The sequence below is a fragment of the Etheostoma spectabile genome, unplaced genomic scaffold (assembly GCF_008692095.1).
Source record: "Etheostoma spectabile isolate EspeVRDwgs_2016 unplaced genomic scaffold, UIUC_Espe_1.0 scaffold00018966, whole genome shotgun sequence".
In the NCBI taxonomy this organism is placed as follows: Eukaryota; Metazoa; Chordata; class Actinopteri; order Perciformes; family Percidae; genus Etheostoma; species Etheostoma spectabile.
In genome coordinates this window covers 7,308-25,520 of record NW_022604594.1, presented here as the reverse complement: position 1 = coordinate 25,520, position 18,213 = coordinate 7,308, and the positions used below count along the sequence as shown (strand labels likewise).

Sequence of the window (18,213 nt, the reverse complement as noted above, 5' to 3'; positions counted from 1 at the left end):
AGAATGGATGAAAAGATGACCGGTGGTACTTATGGCAGCAGTAAGGTAGAAAGAACTATTACTAATAATAGTAGCAGTAATAGTGCAGGGCGTCTAGCAGACCACGGCAGCAGCTGCATCCACTACTCAGGTGCCACCACAATCCAAGGAATCTGACAAGGAGAAAGCACAAGGGTTTCTGGAAAGAAGCAACATTAGTTACATGCATGCTTTTTTCAAGTATCATCAACAACAAGAACTATCATATATATGATAGGGTACAAACATTCTTGCAGGGGGCACCCAGATTTGAACTGGGGACCTCTTGATCTGCAGTCAAATGCTCTACCACTGAGCTATACCCCCACACACTCTATGTGGAATAAGACTATGGTGCATCAAAACAATGGCTGGGCCTCCACCATGTGGTTACCTTTGTTGGTAGTGGAGTCTGACGGGCCTGTTGGTTTAGAAAAAATAGTAGTTTGTAGAAGTTCTTTGTAGTAGTTCATGGCATAGCAGGGCACTGTGCGGCATTACAAGGCACAGCAGGACGTAGCAGGGCACCACAGAGTGTAGCAGATGAACATGGCATCGCAAAACGTGTAGCGGACCATGGCGACAGCTGCTACCATGATTTTGGAGCCTCCCAGATCCAAGGGAACATGCTGGGGAAAAAAGAACATGAGGACTCCGGGGAGTGACTCCCCAGAGCTAGGTTAGTAACACATTTCTGGGAATATTCAATTCTATGCCCTTACTATAAACTTTATGATTCAACAAGGTGCTGAAAGCATTCTTTAGAAATGTTGGCCCTATTGATAGGATAGCATCTTGCAGTTATGGAGATTTTTGGGATGCACATCCAGGGCACGAAGCTCCCGTTCCACCACATCCCAAAGATGCTCTATTGGGCTGAGATCTGGTGACTGTGGGGGCATTTTAGTACAGTTAGTCAGGGGTTGGCAACCTGCGGTTCGGAGCCGCATGCGGCTCTTTGATCCCTCTGATGCGGCTCAGCTTTTAAAAAATACTTAATGAATATTTAATTAAAATGTATTTTATTTTAGTTTGTACAGCAAATTAAAGACATCATTTCAGCTGTGGCCTGTGGCCTCCTCAACTGCCTGTGATGAATCTAAAGACTAAGGTGATATTGAACAAATTGCGCTGTTCTGCCAGTATGTAAACTCAACTGGGCCACAAGTAAAAATGATCCAGTTGATACCACTTAAAGGCCAACATGGGGGGGGGGGGTCTGTGAGGCTGTCTTGAATTGTTTAAGAGCAAGGAGCAGAAATAACCCCCCCCCCCCGGTGTCAGTGGTACAGACGGAGCACCGAGTATGACAGGCGCGCACAACGGCTTTGTGCTTTGCTGCAGAAGTTGCTGGACAGGAAGTTGCTGACTTTTCACTGCATCCTGCCCAGAAGACCTGTGTGCTCAAACATCTCCTCCGGAATGCACAGAAGTCATGAATGTTGTCATTCAGATTCTGAGCAAATTAATGGCGAAAGGTTTAATTCCCGTCAGTTCCGTTCGTTACTGGACGAGCCGGGAACAACCAGAGTGGCTGGTCTCGTAGACATGACAGCGCACCTGAACACCTGAACACAGCTCTTCAGGGTAAAGGATGCGCTGCCCTGTGTGTCGTTTACCCTGAGACCCTGTGGAGTTTTTGCCATTTTAGCCAAGTTGACAGTGCTAGCCCTATTTTACCAAACCGTTAACCAACGTTTTTGTTTTTTTTCGGAGTTAAAATGATTTGTTGCATGCAGAAATGTTATTTCATTTTCTCTGCAGTCGTTCATTGATTTCATAAATGTAACACAGTTTAGTTTGTTTATACATAGCACAAATGTGTTATATACAGTGTTATTTCATTTTAAATTTAAAGGGTTTTGTGGCTCGCAGTGTTTTCTTTACTGTGTGAAACTGGTCCAAATGGCTCTTTGAGTGGTAAAGGTTGCCGACCCCTGCACTAGACCATATGGGACTGACTAGATATTAATAACAGGGATTTCATGAATCAATTCATAGTCTGGCTGAAACAGGCCTTCTCCTGAACATGAAAAAAGAAGCTTCTTGTCAACAGGTTGATTTCTGTTAATAACAAACACAACTATAGTCAAAAAGAAAGAAAATATATATATGAAAAGCCGTCTTGGTTCATCTTCCACTGTCCTACAATCACCGATCTGGTCTGGTTGGAAACTAAGGATCTAAACTAAAAGGATGTTCCTCTTTAACTAACAGGTCTATCTCTGCAGGGATCCATCCATAATGTTGTCACACACTTAGAATAATGATCTGAGTCTGTCAGCAACAACAACACAACCTTTAGTGGACCCTGACTTTACCTTTAAATTAGGAGTTTAAACAGAGACACAACAGGAGAATAAATCCATCAAATCAAGTCCCAATAATCAGCATGTGGCCTTGTTTTATTTCAGGTAGTCAGCATGGAGCTGTTCCACATTCCCAGACATTTAAAACAAGTCAATCATTGGCGTTATTCTACGAGTCAGATGAATAAATCAGCTGTTTGCTATTTGAGCTGCTCTGTTTCCTGCTGCTCCGTCATTCTTTAGTGTCTTCTGGGAAGGTTTTGCTGTCCTTTATGTTTCTTTTGGATGACATCATCAGTGTCTTTGCTTTAGTCTGAAGAAACTCCAACAGATTTAAAACCACATGCAGTCACAGAAAAAACAAACAGGGAATAGAAAATGTCAGACAAAGAATATGAAATGAAAAGTCCCCAAGTAGGAAAATATAATGTCAATCTACCAAACAGCAATAACTGGAGAGCATCCAACTAAACATGGCCGACTTCCAGTATGTCGGTAATGAAGAGAGGAATGTTTGACATATTACAGATTCATTTTATTTTTATTTAACCTTTATTTAACCAGGAACAATCCCATTGAGCTACAGTAACTCTTCTTCCAGGAGTCCTGCCAAGACAGACGGCAATAAGTTTCATAATACATAAAAGACAGGACAATGGTTCCATACTACACCACAAATCTCTATAGATACTACAACACAAACAAGATACTACAACACAAACAAAATACTACACTTAACTTAAGCCAATGCATACATGCAACTTAAAATCAGGTTCCACTGAGATTTGAACTCAGATCGTTGGAGTCAAAGTCCAGAGTGCTAACCATTACACCATGGAACCCTTAAAAGTGTTGCAAGGGTTTGCCTGGAAGTTTCTTTCATAATATCCACATGTATGCTATTGAAGGCACACAACAGTCACAATGAAGATGAAAAAGCAACAATTGCTTGCCAACTTAAGTCATTTAGTAAGCTAAGCGTTCAGAGGATGTGGGAAGAAGCAAGTCAAGAACAGGTTTTGAAGGACTTGCCACAGACAGTGAATACAGCAGTAGATGTCTACTGTGTACAAACACATGGTAACTTTACATCTGTTGACAATAAAGATGCTCACAAAACGCTGCACTTGCAATTGCGTTTCTTGGGCACATTCATGTCCTCTTACATACAAAGAACTGATCAATTCTTTAATCGCGATATCATGTGTCAGACATTAGTTCCAGATGAAAACACTAGTTGTCAGAAGTGGGATTTTAACCCACGCCTCCAGTGGAGACTGCGACCTGAACGCAGCGCCTTGGACCGCTCGGCCATCCTGACTGATCCAACAGATGTTCAGTAGGACCTGTTTAAAAAATTATAAGATAGTGAATTAAACATGTCACTCTATTGTAGGTCTCAGTCATCCATGTCATAGTTAACAAGGGAAGGTTTCTCAACTGTCAGTCCAATATATGGGCGTTCATGGAGACATGGAAGGAAGTCACCATTGTGGCAATGTGCTTGACAATGGCATGGCATTGCGTGTGATGTGAAGGGAATGTGCAATACAGGCCAAATCCTATGGTGGGAATCAAGATCCACCAATGTTTCTGTCAACAATGTCCACCTGAATCCAGAAATGTCCCTGCTAGATGGGAAATAGACTGACAATTGGGTCAACATTGTGCAATTATCTTCAAAATGTCCAACTGAGTCCACAAATAAACCTGCCAGATGGGAATAAACTGATAACTGTCTTCATGGTCTAAACGTGTCATATATTGCCGTACAATTCCCACAATGAGTCCAGATGTGTCCGTTTTGGTTCTTGATCCATGCTATTACCCCAAAAGTGCACAACTAGGCCAAGGGACATTGGACTTGGTAAAAGGTCCTCCGCAGAAGTTTTGTCTCTCATCCAAGAGACTTCTTTAGTTTTTACACAGAAAGGGTTTGACACAGTGCCCACTCCCCCACCCATATCTGACAGTTGAAAGCTGTGGGGAAAGGGGGTTCCAAAGCTAATAGATCAATTAGCAATTCTGATGCTCTATACTGGCCCATTCAGGATGAACACTGTATACTCTGACTGCAGCAACACAAGTTCAAATTTCAATGATAGCTTATTTTTATGGTGATTATGAGACTGAATACAAAGTTTGTTTCCCCCATGCAACTCAAAGCCTATCACTTCCAGTCAATACTGTCAATTTGGAGCTCCTTCAGATTACATTAACAACCAGGTGACTCCTCAACATGCCCCCACCAACATAAGCTTACTTTAAACTAGATGTGGAAAGTTGAAAGGTTGAATGTTTTCACCTATGCTGTGGCTTAAAAACAGGTTCCACCGAGATTTGAACTCAGATCGCTGGATTCAGAGTCCAGAGTGCTAACCATTACACCATGGAACCTTCGAAAGAGTTTGCTAGGCAGTTTCTTTCATTATATCTACATGTGTGATATTAAAGGCACACAACAATCACAACAATTAAAATATCACGCCCCAATATATTCTCGGTTTTGAGTCCTCGCCCCTACTATTTACGACATGGCCAGACGTAATCCGGCTTAGAAGCAGCACTTTTCAGGGGTGGAGATTGAAACCTGACATCTCAGTTTAATTTGCAGTAAAGTATACACCTACATGTAAAGTCTACCATATTTAAATAAACACACGGTAGCAAAGTTTATGCAGTGTTTTTTAATTTTACTCGTGTTTTTTTCGTGAGTCAGTGTAAATATTAGTGCAAATCAGTATTACACTGCTTTTCAGGTTGTTGTGGCCGAGTGGTTAAGGCGATGGACTTGAAATCCATTGGGGTCTCCCCTCGCAGGTTCGAATCCTGCCAACAACGAGAGGCGCTCTTTAATTGTGGTCACACATCTCATTATAACAAATGGCAGATGTACCTTCATGGACAATACTATAATATCAAATAGTTACTGGAAGCCACTGATGCATCTCTGAGCATTTATTTTCATTCTCAATGCCCAAATGTGTTGCAGTTGATATGGCTTTGGTTCCCAGCCAGTAACTTTCTTTGAGTGACGTTACTTGCTGTATTTGTCAAGAAGTAACCAGAAATGTTACTCTCCCAACCCGGTTTGATAAAACATTAGATCTCTGTTATATCGCACAAATAAGGGAACATAACAATCAATTAAGCTGCCTCCATGAGGATCCACAGACATAGACATGTTCCACCACCGCAATTAAGCCTGTCTCCTCAGCTTCTAGACGCCGCTGCATCACCTTGCATCGGCGTTTGTGACAGTTTCTCACAGTTAGCAAAGCTCACATAAAGCAAATGCTTGTGACTTAAAGATCGAGCTCCCTGGAGGGATCCAACTCTGGGATTTATCCTTCTGCAGAAGACCACAGAGGCAGCTTCTCCAATTTCTGAGTAACAGGAAAATAGCCTGATAAGCATACCTGTGAAGCGCAACCTCAAAAAGCCATAAAGCAAATGCTTGTGGCTTAAAGATCGAGCTCCCGCTCATAAAATATCAGGGAGTTGCAGTCTCTGTGGCGCAATAGGTCAGCGCAGTCGGCTGTTAACCGAAAGGATGGTGGTTCAAGTCCACCCAGGGACGTTTGTTGCTTAAATAATCTGGAGTGAGCCAACTCTGGGATTTATCCTTCTGCAGAAGACCATAGAGCAGCCCAAAGATAACCCAAGTGTCCTTACCTCTATTAGAAGGTACAGTTCTGCAAACCATGTAAATATTAATCTTTACGGTCATCAGAGATGGGAACTAACAAAACACAAATACTTCATTACTGTACTCCAGTTGAATTTTCAGGTATTTTTACTTTACTATTTATTTTTTGGGCGACTTTTTACTTCTACTCGAATATCGGTACTTTCTACTCCCTACATTTTACAAAATTGGCTTGTTACTTTAGTTTTGTACTAAAGGTTGTCTATCAGGTGTGATTTGGAGTCCATGTCGGAGAATAGCGCGGACACCCGCCTCACACCACGAGCAGGCGCGCACGGCACACGGAGACAAAAATGAGAGAAAAGAAAAAGAGACTAGCTGTCTGGAGGATAACCAGCTGAGAATGTGTGTGCGTCTTTGAGAACTGTAAGTCATATAAATGATGTTGTCAGTTCATGTAAGCCTGTTGTTGTGTTGGTCTGTAGTTCTGGTACATTTAAAAGTTAGCTTGTTTACGTTCTTCTACTGTTGGCTAGGTTACACCTGGCTGTTGATTCGATATAATGGCGATTGTTGAACGTCCTTGCTCATTAAGATATGTATTAGTAGTTGGTTTTGTTATTATTTACTAGCATATATGATTCCTATACATTGTGTATGGTAGCCTTTACAATGTTGTTTATTTCATTTATTACCACACACATTCATAGCAGAGCTGCCCCCCCCCCCATGTTTATACTGATGATTGATTGTAATAAATCAACAGAGAGAAGTTGTCTCCGTCTGTGTTTTAACAGACACACCTGGGCCGAAGTTGGAAACCACAATTAGCTTTAAATCCAGTTCTAATCTAGTCCTCACTAAATTTCAAATAATTTCCCTGGAGTTACCATTACAAAATTTAATCTAATTAAATTGGAACATACACAGACTTCTCACAAAATCACACTTGAATTCATATCTTGCTACTCGGTCAGAATCTTATTAACCTGGAGTCCCAGTCTCTGTCAATATAAATAGGCTATATGTTTATATATGTTTTAGGCCTATTGGCAGACAGCCATTTAAAATGTAGGCAATGGCATATAAAGAATAAAGAATAAAGAGTCTTTTCTCCATGTCCACTGTAGTTTCTCAGTGTGCTCTCTAGTAACATGTGTCTGGTCCAGGGAGCTTTGTCATTCATAAGGCTACTTTTACTTTTATATTTTAAGTATATTGCTAAGCCTGTACAGATGGAGGAGAGATGAAATGTGTCAGTAATATAGGAGATTGTTGGCTGGAAGTATGGAGATACTAATATGCATTTCTTAAAAGGAGAAAACTAAATATATTCTATGGTCATGTAAGTATCTGTTTTCCAATAAAAAGATTGACTTGAGAATAATTACTTGGTCTATAAGTGATGCTCAGAGGCCCGACATGGCCCTTCTATGTTCATGTTAGTATGTGTTTTCCAATAAACATTTGACTTGAGAATAATTAATAGTCTATGAATGATGCTCAGAGGCCCCACATGGCCCTCACCTTGTTCGGCTTATTGAAGAGGCAGCTCCCGCCCCCCTGGAGCAAGAACTGGATGTACTCATCAACGCTGCAGCGAGAAAACTTTCTGGGTAGATAGTATCTGCATTCGCACACGCACGCGCGCACACACACACGCACGCACACACACAGATCGAGACCAGGACATGACAAAAAAATTAAAAACTGCTCAAAACTTTTCTGCCAGTAAGGAATGTGGGTGTCTGTGCCACCACTTTGCAATCTGACATAAATGTTACCATCTGTAGTAGGATATTACTCATATGAATAATTCAAATCTGTATGGTTCCCTCTGTTTAGGAGAGCCAAATCACATTAAAAAATCACATTCTGTGTACTTTTAATTAATTTTGTAATTCTTTCAAGGTGGTGGGCATGCTGGTGTCTGATGTTTCAACGCATCAAATACAAGCTGTGATTGAGATTGTGATTAAAAGTCAAAGCATCCCTCTGTTACCGGTGTTTAATTGTCTAATTAAGCAAAATGAACAGAACAAATTGCAGCGACAAGAAAACAGTCTTTCTGTTTAATTTTGTCAACAAACAGAGAAGAGATTAATTTTACAGGTCTGTTGTGTTTTGTTTTTGTTGTTCACATCAGTGTGCTATGATGTGAATGTTTACCCTGTGTCTTCCATGATGCAGCCCAGCTAAGCATCTGGGCACCTGCAGTCCCCTGTAATGAAGACAAGGAGGAAGAAGAGCATAGATGAGTGGAAAAGGCGACTCAAAGGAAAGGAAAGTAAAGGAAAAAAAAATGTGTTAATTGGCATTTACAACCCAAGATATAACACTTTACGTGCTGCAGCGAGAGTTATGATCAGCAAAGAAGAATAGACTTTCCATAGAACTGGCACCTAGTGACAGAGGTATGGAGAGCCTATAGTGTGTGCACTGAGCTCTTGTCCTGACGTTGAATAATAGGCATAATGGCTCTTCAACATTAGTCAGAGCCCAGTGTTCAGTGGCAGCAATGTTCTAACCACCGCCCCCTCCTTCTTGGACACAGGTGACTTGTCACCCAATAGAAGAGTCTAATGACAGAAGAGAACTGATGGACACGGATCCAACACCCAACTCTCTCTCCAACACCCCCCTCAAAACCATCCCTCCTCCTCTCAATCCTTCCCACATTGATCTTGCTTTGATCATTTATTCAGTTAAGCGCCTGGTTTATTAGATCTCTCTATCGCCCCCCTGCATTCTCAAGGTTTCATGTTATCTTTTACCTGCAGAGTTGCGTACGTTGTTCCACCTCATGCCGATGTTCTGGCCGAGACTCTGGCACAAAGTGATGGCCTACATTCCCATACTGGAACAAATACCCATTGGAAAACTTTATTTTGAGATGGGGACAATATTAATATACAATGCTAAAGTTAACTTGGGCTGCACCAAACATGATGTACTTAAAACCAGGATTAAAGTAATGATAATGATAAAATAAGGGCTACAGCCAGCAGCAAGTTTAGCTTAGCATAGAGACTGGGAGCAGGGCTCTGTCAAAACGGTGACAATAGCCTTAAAAGTTGTTAAGTCTGTACAAAAACAAAAGTGTAAAAACAACATAAGTAAAGAAGTTAAATCAGTACTTCTACTTTTACCAGAGTATTTGTTAACACAATTATCTGTTCTTCTACTTGAGCACGGGCAGTGAGTACTTTTGCCATCTCTGACGGCCTCTGTATTGTTCTGTTTAGAGTATGTATATATTGTGTGTATAGACTAGTGTGTATATTTTTTTGTTTTGTTTTTTGTGTTTCGTGTGTAAGCACAGTGTGAGCAACAATGCTCCAAAGAAAATTCCTCGTATGTGTCCTCATACCTGGCGAATAAAGCTGATTCTGATTCTGATTCTGATTCTGATTCTGGTATGCAGGTCACTTGATGTAATCCAAGCAAATACATAAGGCCCCACCCAACAGTTTTGTGATACATGGCGTGTAACTGTATGATCAAGCTTGTTGTTGTGACCAAGAAACCACCAGCACAATGACTGATACATCTTCAGTTCCCAAATTGTCTTGGATGCCAAATATTTGAATTCAAAGTCAGAATCCAATTGACATGTAAGAAAAATACAATGCACGTCCAGCTTCTACATTCCCGCATGAGTCAGCTTCCCCAATTTCTGAGTAACAGGAAAATAGCCTGATAAGCATACATGTGCAGCGCAACCTCAAAAAGCCATAAAGCAAATGCTTGTGGCTTAAAGATGGAGCTCCCGCTCAAAAAAACACAGACCGCAGCAGTCTCTGTGGCGCAATAGGTCAGCGCAGTCGGCTGTTAACTGAAAGGATGGTGGTTCAAGTCCACCCAGGGACGTTTGATGCTTAAATAACCTGGAGTAAGCCAACTTTAGGGTTTATCATTCTGCAGCCCAAAGATAACCCAAGTGGCCTTACCTTTATCTGAAGGTACAGTTCTGAAAACCATGTACTGTACGTATTATCTTTACGGTCATTGGTATGCAGGTCACGTGATGTAATACAAGCAAATACATAAGGCCAGACAGAGACCAAAAGTGAGAGAAAAGAAAAGAGACTAGCTGTCTAAAGGATAACCAGTTGAGATTGTGTGCGTCTTTGAGAACTGTAAGTCATATAACTGATGTTGTCAGTTCATTTAAACTAATGAGGAAGAATTTGACAAATCAAAATCAAGTCCAGGAACTTATTCTTTCAAACATCACACCTGAGTCTCTCAAGACCTGACCATTCCCTGACCGGGAATTGACCCGGGCCGCAGCGGTGAGAGCGCCGAATCCTAGCCACTAGACCATCAGGGAGTCAGTTTTTCAAATTTATCTTGTAGATGTGAGTTTTCTTTTCACTTACTGGAATGACTCATATTGTTTTAGGCGACATTCACTTAAAGTATCCAAAGTTCACAATACTCCACTGTACTCTGTTCAGTTGTTTACACATTAAGTCTGACTCAGTAGTGAGTGAAATGGAGCAGATGGACAGACACAGACCTTAAGTGGTGCCAAAGAAGCACACTTTTAATTAATTTCATTGGTTATCAGGCAAATAAAACACCTTCTGGGTATCCTAGTCACCCTGCAGTCAAACTTCTGATAAAGGATTATAAAGATAAGATAAAGATAATTTGTTTATTAGTCCCCAATGGGGAAATTACTGTACTGCACTCTGTGTACACACTTTTTTTTGTTAGTACTCACACACAGGCCTGAAATACACACACATGCTCAGGACCTATACATGCACTATACATGGAGAGATGTCAGAGTAAGTGGGCTGCCAGCTGAACCAGCGCCCTGAGCGGTCGGGGGGGTACGGTGCCTTGCTCAAGGGCACCTGGCAGTGCCCAGGAGGTGAAGTGGCATCTCTCCAGCCACCAATCCACACTCCCAACTTTTTGGGTCCATACGGGGATTTGAACCAGTGACCCTCCGGTTCCCAACCCAACTCCCTATGGACTGAGCTACTGCCTCCCCCAAATTATGACCCTGGCCCGGAGAGGGTGTGTGCAGAAATACGGCGCACATTTTGGATCCTCAGAGGGCGTGAGGCCATTTGTCCTCACCAGCACATTTGCGATGAGTGTCATCGGTGGTATAAACCAGTGACTCCCAAAATGGCCGACCTACTGGCAGCCCGCCTGCTCCTATTTAAGCACCATTTCAATCCACTGACATGCACTGTTTTGGGCCGTTCCAGGTGAAGGTGGGGTGGTGTCTCAAGAAGAAGTGTGTCACCACCTGGATTGTGCACTTAGATCTCCTCACCAGCATCGATGCTGACTCATTTCTGATGGCCCTGAGGAGGTTCATTGCCCGCAGAGGGACTCCCAGGGCGTTTCTCAATCTGTGTTCTTCTATGGACTTGTGTCCTTGTGTTCTTGTGAAACGTCATGTTTGGTGGCCAAAGTACTGACCCAATACACATTTAGTATTTTGCCAAGAACAGTTAAAATCCCGGATGTGATCTCGACACGCCATTTTACCGAGGATACATCGGATGGTAACTTGTGTGAACTTGGCCGGGCAGGTATCCCAGCATTCAATTCGGGTGTAAAGCGCTTATGGTTTCCGGTACACATATTTTCACAATTTACGTCTATTATTAAATCAATAAATTCATTTTTAAGATGTTTTATGGCGAGAAATCAGCTGTGTAGATTTTGAATATAGGCAGTTCAACGAAAATTGACGGTGAATTAAAAAAGCCTTCGGAGTTTGAAAGCTCCGCAAACCCCGGCGGGCGAGCTTGCTACGCCAGCCGCGAGCCGGTCAGTCAGTCAGCTCACAGACCCCTCTGGCCCCACGTCTAGACAGACCACTCTGGCCCCACATTTAGACAGACCACTGCAGCAAAGCCAGGTCCAAGATATTGTAAGATATTTTAAACAATTTTCTCCGCTGTCATATATATGTCTGTCCTCTTCATCCTGGCTCTCCTCCCTCTCGGGCTCCTCTTCTGCTTCTCTGTAACATAAACAGACGGCAGTGACTAACTTTACCCAGTCCATCTATAATTTTAATACCTATTTTAACGTTTCTTTTCTGCTTTCAATTAAAATGTTACAAGGATTTTTTCCCCGCCGTTGTGTCGGTATTTATACAGTTATTGGCCCGTGATACTTAATAGCACTTTAAATGAAAACCTGGAAGACTGAACAACAAAACAACAAGGCGGTGTGAAGGGTGACCGTCCTTGCTTTATTATGAATACACACATCAAAGCTAACTATAAAGTGGCAAGCGCCCTTCATGCTAGGGGTGTTGCGCAATAACAGGAAGAACGCTTCGTCTCAAAACTGTCAACAGCGTTTTGTGTGCTTCTGAACTTGAGAGTTCAGTCTTCCAGGTACAGCTAGCAAGTACGGTCTCCCCAAGAACACAAGTCCGTTCTTTGCTTACTTGGTATTGAGAAATGCCCCCACTGAGTTGTTCTCAGATCGTGGGACAAATTTCAGGGGAGGAGATAAAGAACTGCGAGAGGCCTTCGCTGTCCCCCAAAATAATGCAGAGCCTTACCAAAGTGTTGTGGGCGGGGCATTAATTTTGACTCAGTGGGGAGTGAAATGGAGCAGATGGACAGACACAGACCTGTATTGGAGCCAAGTAGCACACTTATTAATTAATTAATCAATTTCAATAGGTATCAATGGTTTTCATTTGTGAGATGTATTTTATTTTCAATTCAATTCAATTTTATTTTTAGTATCAATACATAACAAGAGTTATCTCAAGACACTTTACAGATAGAGTAGGTCTAGACCACATTTCCAAGCAATAGTGCGACAGTGGCGAGGAAAAACTTCCTTTTAGGCAGAAACCTCGGACAGACCCAGGGTCTTGGTAGGCGGTGTCTGACGGGTTAGGGTTAGAGTAAAGAGTAGAAATAACAAAAATAGAAAAAATAGTAGTTTGTAGCAGTTCTTTGTGGTAGTTCATGGCATAGCAGGGCACTGTGCGGCATTACAAGGCACAGCAGGACGTAGCTGGGCACCGCAGAGTGTAGCAGATGAACATGGACCGGGACCATGGCGACAGCTGCTACCATGATTTTGGAGCATCCCTGATCCGAGGGAACATGCTGGGGAAAAAAGAACATAAGGACTCCGGGGAGTAACTCCCCAGAGCTAGGTTAGTAACAAGCATTTCTGGGACATGGATGCACATAAATGAAAAGATAGAAGATAGAGGAAGAGGAGCTCAAACTATTACAGCATAACTAAGAGAGACAGGGTAAAGAGAGGAGCCTGGTCGGGCTAGAACTCTCCCCAACCAGATCGGCTGTTTTCAGGAGTTATTACGCTGCGAAAGCGAGCCAGAACCAGAGACTGCATTTATCAATAAGAAAGTCGATGTGTATATGCATTAATATAAAAAAGTTGTTATGTATATGAAGAAATCTATAACAAACCTTGATGCGTATATAAGCATTAATCTAAAAGAAAGTTCATGTGTATATGCATTTATTAAAAAGAAAGTTGATGCCATAATGAATTATGATGATGACATAATGAATGGTGATGATGACATAATGAATGGTGATGATGAATCAAAAAGAAAGTTGATGTGTATATGCATAAATCAAAAGAAAGTTGATGTGTATATGTATTAATCAAAAAGAATTTTGATGTGTATATGCATTTATTACAAAGAAAGTTGATGTGTATATGCATTAATGAAAAAGAAAGTTGATGTGTATTAATATAAAAGAAAGTTGATGTGTATGTGCATTAATCTAAAACGAAGTTGATGTCATAATGAATTGTGACGATGACATAATGAATAGTGATGAGGACATAATGAATGGTGATAATATAATAAAAGAAAGTTGATGTGTATATGCATTAATCTATAAAAGTTGATGTCATAATGAATAGTGACGATGACATAATGAATAGTGATGATATAATGAAAAGAAAGTTGATGTGTATATGCATTAATGAAAAAGAAATTTGATGTGTTTATGCATTAATATAAAAGAAAGTTGATGTGTATATGTATTAAACAAGAGTACAGTGGAGTATTGTGCACTTTGGATACTTTAAGTGAATGTCGCCTAAAACAATATGAGTCATTCCAGTAAGTGAAAAGAATACTCACATCTACAAAGATAAATTTGAAAAATGTGACTCCCTGATGGTCTAGTGGCTAGGATTCGGCGCTCTCACCGCTGCGGCCTGGGTTCGATTCCCGTCAGGGAATGGTCAGGACTTGAGAGACTCAGGTGTGATGTTTGAAAGAATAAGTTCCTGGACTTGATTTGATTTGTCAAATTCTTCCTCATTAGTTTAAAATGAACTGACAACATCAGTTATATGACTTACAGTTCTCAAAGACGCACACAATCTCAACTGGTTATCCTTTAGACAGCTAGTCTCTTTTTCTTTCTCTCACTTTTTGTCTCTGTCTGGCCTTATGTATTTGCTTGGATTACATCAAGTGACCTGCATACCAATGACCGTAAAGATTAATATGTACAGTACATGGTTTTCAGAACTGTACCTTCAGATAAAGGTAAGACCACTTGGGTTATCTTTGGGCTGCTCTATATTCACCTGCAGAATGATAAACCCTAGAGTTGGCTTACTCCAGGTTGTTTAACCAACAAACGTCCCTGGGTGGACTTGAACCACCATCTTCTCAATTAACAGCTGACTGCGCTGACCTATTGCGCCACAGAGACTGCGCCTGTCTGAGGTTTTATGAGCGGGAGCTCGATCTTTAAGCCCCAAGCTTTTGCTTTATGGCTTTTTGAGGCTTTTTCTGACCCTAACCCTTTTTGACATACAGTTGCACGCCACTTATCACAAAACTGTTGGGTGGGGCCTTATGTATTTGCTTGTAATACATCAAGTGACCTGCATACCAATGACCGTCAGAGATGGCAAAAAACTATACCACTATACCACTATATCACCACTATATTTTCCTTGGATCAGGGAGGCGCCAAAATCATGGTAGCAGCTGTCGCCATGGTCCCGCTACACGTCCTGCGATGCCATGTTACATCCTGCTACGTTCTGCGGTGCCCAGCTACGTCCTGCTGTGCCTTGTAACGCTGCACAGTGCCCTGCTATGCTACAAAGAACTACTACAAACAAACTACTATTTATTTTATTTTTATTTATTTTTTGTGACTGTTACTACCACTCTTCATTGTAATCCCAACCGGTCGTCAGACACCGCCTACCAAGAGCCTGGGTCTGTCCGAGGTTTCTGCCTAAAAGGAAGTTTTTCCTCGCCACTGTCGCACTGTTGCTTGCTCTGGAGGGTAATACTAGAACTGTTGGGTCCTTGTAAATTCTAGAGTGTGGTCTAGACCTGCTCTATCTGTAAAGTGTCTTGAGATAACGCTTGTTATGAATCGATACTATAATAAAATTGAATTGAAATTGAATTGAATTATACCACCATCACTGGACAGTACGAACGATAATCACTGAAATCTTGTAACGCATCTGGGCATTGGGACTCAAAATGTGCTCTATCACTGAGATACAGCCCCTGAAGATTTTCAGATTTTTTAGACTTTTTTGTGAGATCACTGAATAAGAGAAGAAACCTGGGTGGAATATGTAATGTTAATGTTGTATATGGTTTCCAAACCAGGTAGTGGCCTGAAATCAAACCATGGCAAACTGCTTGCACTGTAACATCACTCAAAGAACTGCGATGGCTGAGAAGCCAACACAGGTCAACTGCTTGGAAGGTGGCTATGCTCACCACTATACCACCATCACTGGGCCATGCAATGTTGACTGCCAATCTTGCAATACATCTGGACATTGAGACTGATTTTTAGGGGTGATCCGAGTATCTGAAACGAGTATCCGGTACGGATAAAGCACTTTTGCCGAGTACAAGTATTATCCGAGTAATATGAGTTAATATCCGTGCTCGGATTGAATAAAACTCCTCAACTGGCCGCGCAGCGTTCTGTGATAATCACAGCGCCCCCCCCCCCGCCTACAAACCAGCTCGGATCAATCACACACACACAGAACACGGAGAAATGCGCTCTCTCTCTCTCTCTCTCTCTCTCTCTCTCTCTCTCTCGCTCTCTCTCTCTCTCTCTCTCTCTCTCGCTCCCGCTACTTCAGTCATTTCGGTCTGCGGATCTGTTCCGTTAACGTTTAGGGTTTCTTCCGCTTCAGGTTTGTTTTTAACTTCGGTTTGTAGTCCTTACATAGTAACCAGTAGATTTCTGGTGAACGTGGGGTTTGTAGTCCTTACATAGTAACCAGTAGATTTCTGGTGAACGTGGGGTTTGTAGTCCTTACATAGTAACCAGTAGATTTCTGGTGAACGTGGGTTTCAGACATGCTGCTTGGTTTAAATGCAACTCCCGTTGCGTCTCTGCCATCGGAGATTTTTTTTTTTAAATGTCAGCTGCCCCCCGCCCCCCGCCCCCTCTCTCTCTGTGTCTCTCTCTTACTCACACACACACACACACTCACTCACTCACATACACACACACACACACACACACACACACACACACACACACATATACCTGGTGTGGAAATAAAAAAAATAAAAAAGAACCAAAAAAAAAACAATCACACTGATCATAAAAAAATAAAAAGTTAAAAAAAGAAAGTTATATTGAGTATGAAAACTCTTGTTCATTACATTTTACTTCATAATTGCAACCGCATGTGTTGTATTCATTGTTGCAAAACGTTTAGATTAGATTCAGATTAGATTCACTTTATTGTCATCACACATGTACAGGTACAATGCAACGAAATACAGTTTAGAGAGGTTAGAGAGCCTCCGAGCCACAGCTAGTGAAAGCGCCGCCACATGCACTCTGAAAAGGATATATGCAGACAGCAGGATAATACAAGACATAATATAATGCACAAGACTACATACATGAAGGAATAATTGGTGTATGGTGTCTGTGGATGTGAGTGCATGGAAGACACAAACTGTGTGGGTTGTTGAAAAACAGCTCAGTTCAGTCCGGCCTTGACCATGGACGTGAGGTGGAACACAAGAAAGAAAGAAACGAGGCAGTCAGACGGATCGGGGCTGGTTCGGGGGGGTGGTGTATGTGTGTGTATGAGAATGAGTTGTGTGTGTAAATGTAGCGCATCAGACTGTCTGTGTTGGTAAAAGTTCAGTCCATCTGCGTGACCTTGAAGAGATAAGCCAGTGCAAGGGAAAGGATAGAATGTCAGCTGCAAATTGTTTCCCGCTTCGGGCAGAGAAGGGGGGGGGGGGGGGGGGGCGGGGGGGAAACAGTTGATCAATTTCAATCAAATTTAGGGTGACTCGGTGGAATTTGTACGAATCAATGTCCATCAATCAGTTGTCACCGACCTCAGCGTCATACGAGCATCCATATCACGTAGTGATTTTGCAGTCCATCTACCTTCTCTGCCAGTCCGGTGGTCACACGAAGCAACTCCACCGACTGGGCCCTGTTGGTTTCAATCCCCTTCTGCGCTTCCACGGTCCGGTCTGAGATGTTACGAGACAGTTCACCGGACTGGTTAGCCCTTAGATGTAAAACCTTCATCCCCTCAATCACTCCGTGTAGGCACTCTTTAAGTTCCCCAGACAGCTTGTGGGTGAATTTGCTGGCGGCTGTCTTACCAATTTTCCCATAGGTCAGCGAGACCCCAAGGCCGACGATCAGGAGCCCCACCAACAGAATTCCAATTATCCAAATATCTTCGACATCCTCACAGTCAGGACATCCAGGCAGACCACCTGCCAATCCCGTGAATAGGAATCGCGAGTGTAGCCTGCAGGAACGTCCCGCTGGGGCAATGCGGCTCTCCCGGAGAAGCATGTTTAGGTGAAAAAATCTTGTCAATAGCGCTGAGTGACCAGATGATCAATTCCATGTTGAATATTTCCAGGAAAACAGCAGGCAGGGGACAAAGAGAAAATAAAAAGTATCACAAGACAATCCAGACAGACTGGGAAGAAGCCAAGCTGAGATAAGAGGGGAGAGGAGGAAAAACACGACTGCTCTCGCCAGAAGCAGTGTTGGAGAAATCCTTCTATAAACTGACAACTGACTCCATGATGAATTAACACAGCGTTTATTCTTGTGGTCAACAGATGAAATGCGTTTCCGAGCAATTCTACATGCACGGACCTGATGGAAACTTGTCTAGTACAGAGGTTCCCAAAAAGGCACTTAAACAATAGTGTGCTCAGGGTTATATTGGTTCCCCTTGTGGGGCCTGATT

General features: G+C 42.2%; 1 long non-coding RNA gene and 5 other non-coding genes across 6 annotated transcripts; 2 read left to right on the top strand and 4 right to left on the bottom strand.

The window, feature by feature from the left end:
* Positions 1-273: 273 nt before the first annotated feature.
* trnac-gca (transfer RNA cysteine (anticodon GCA)) lies at positions 274-345 on the bottom strand. The gene has a single exon. It is a non-coding gene; the product is annotated as a tRNA-Cys (tRNA).
* Positions 346-3,097: 2,752 nt separating this feature from the next.
* On the bottom strand, positions 3,098-3,169 carry trnaq-uug (transfer RNA glutamine (anticodon UUG)). The gene has a single exon. It is a non-coding gene; the product is annotated as a tRNA-Gln (tRNA).
* Positions 3,170-4,652: 1,483 nt separating this feature from the next.
* Positions 4,653-4,724, bottom strand: trnaq-cug (transfer RNA glutamine (anticodon CUG)). The gene has a single exon. It is a non-coding gene; the product is annotated as a tRNA-Gln (tRNA).
* A 362-nt stretch (positions 4,725-5,086) lies between these two features.
* trnas-uga (transfer RNA serine (anticodon UGA)) lies at positions 5,087-5,168 on the top strand. Its single transcript has one exon. It is a non-coding gene; the product is annotated as a tRNA-Ser (tRNA).
* A 665-nt stretch (positions 5,169-5,833) lies between these two features.
* Positions 5,834-5,907, top strand: trnan-guu (transfer RNA asparagine (anticodon GUU)). Its single transcript has one exon. It is a non-coding gene; the product is annotated as a tRNA-Asn (tRNA).
* A 1,597-nt stretch (positions 5,908-7,504) lies between these two features.
* On the bottom strand, positions 7,505-8,815 carry LOC116683382 (uncharacterized). The gene is made up of 3 exons (XR_004330548.1): positions 8,751-8,815; positions 8,146-8,197; positions 7,505-7,603 (listed from the first exon to the last, which is right to left on the bottom strand). It is a non-coding gene; the product is annotated as an uncharacterized LOC116683382 (long non-coding RNA).
* Between the last annotated feature and the right edge of the window lie 9,398 nt (positions 8,816-18,213).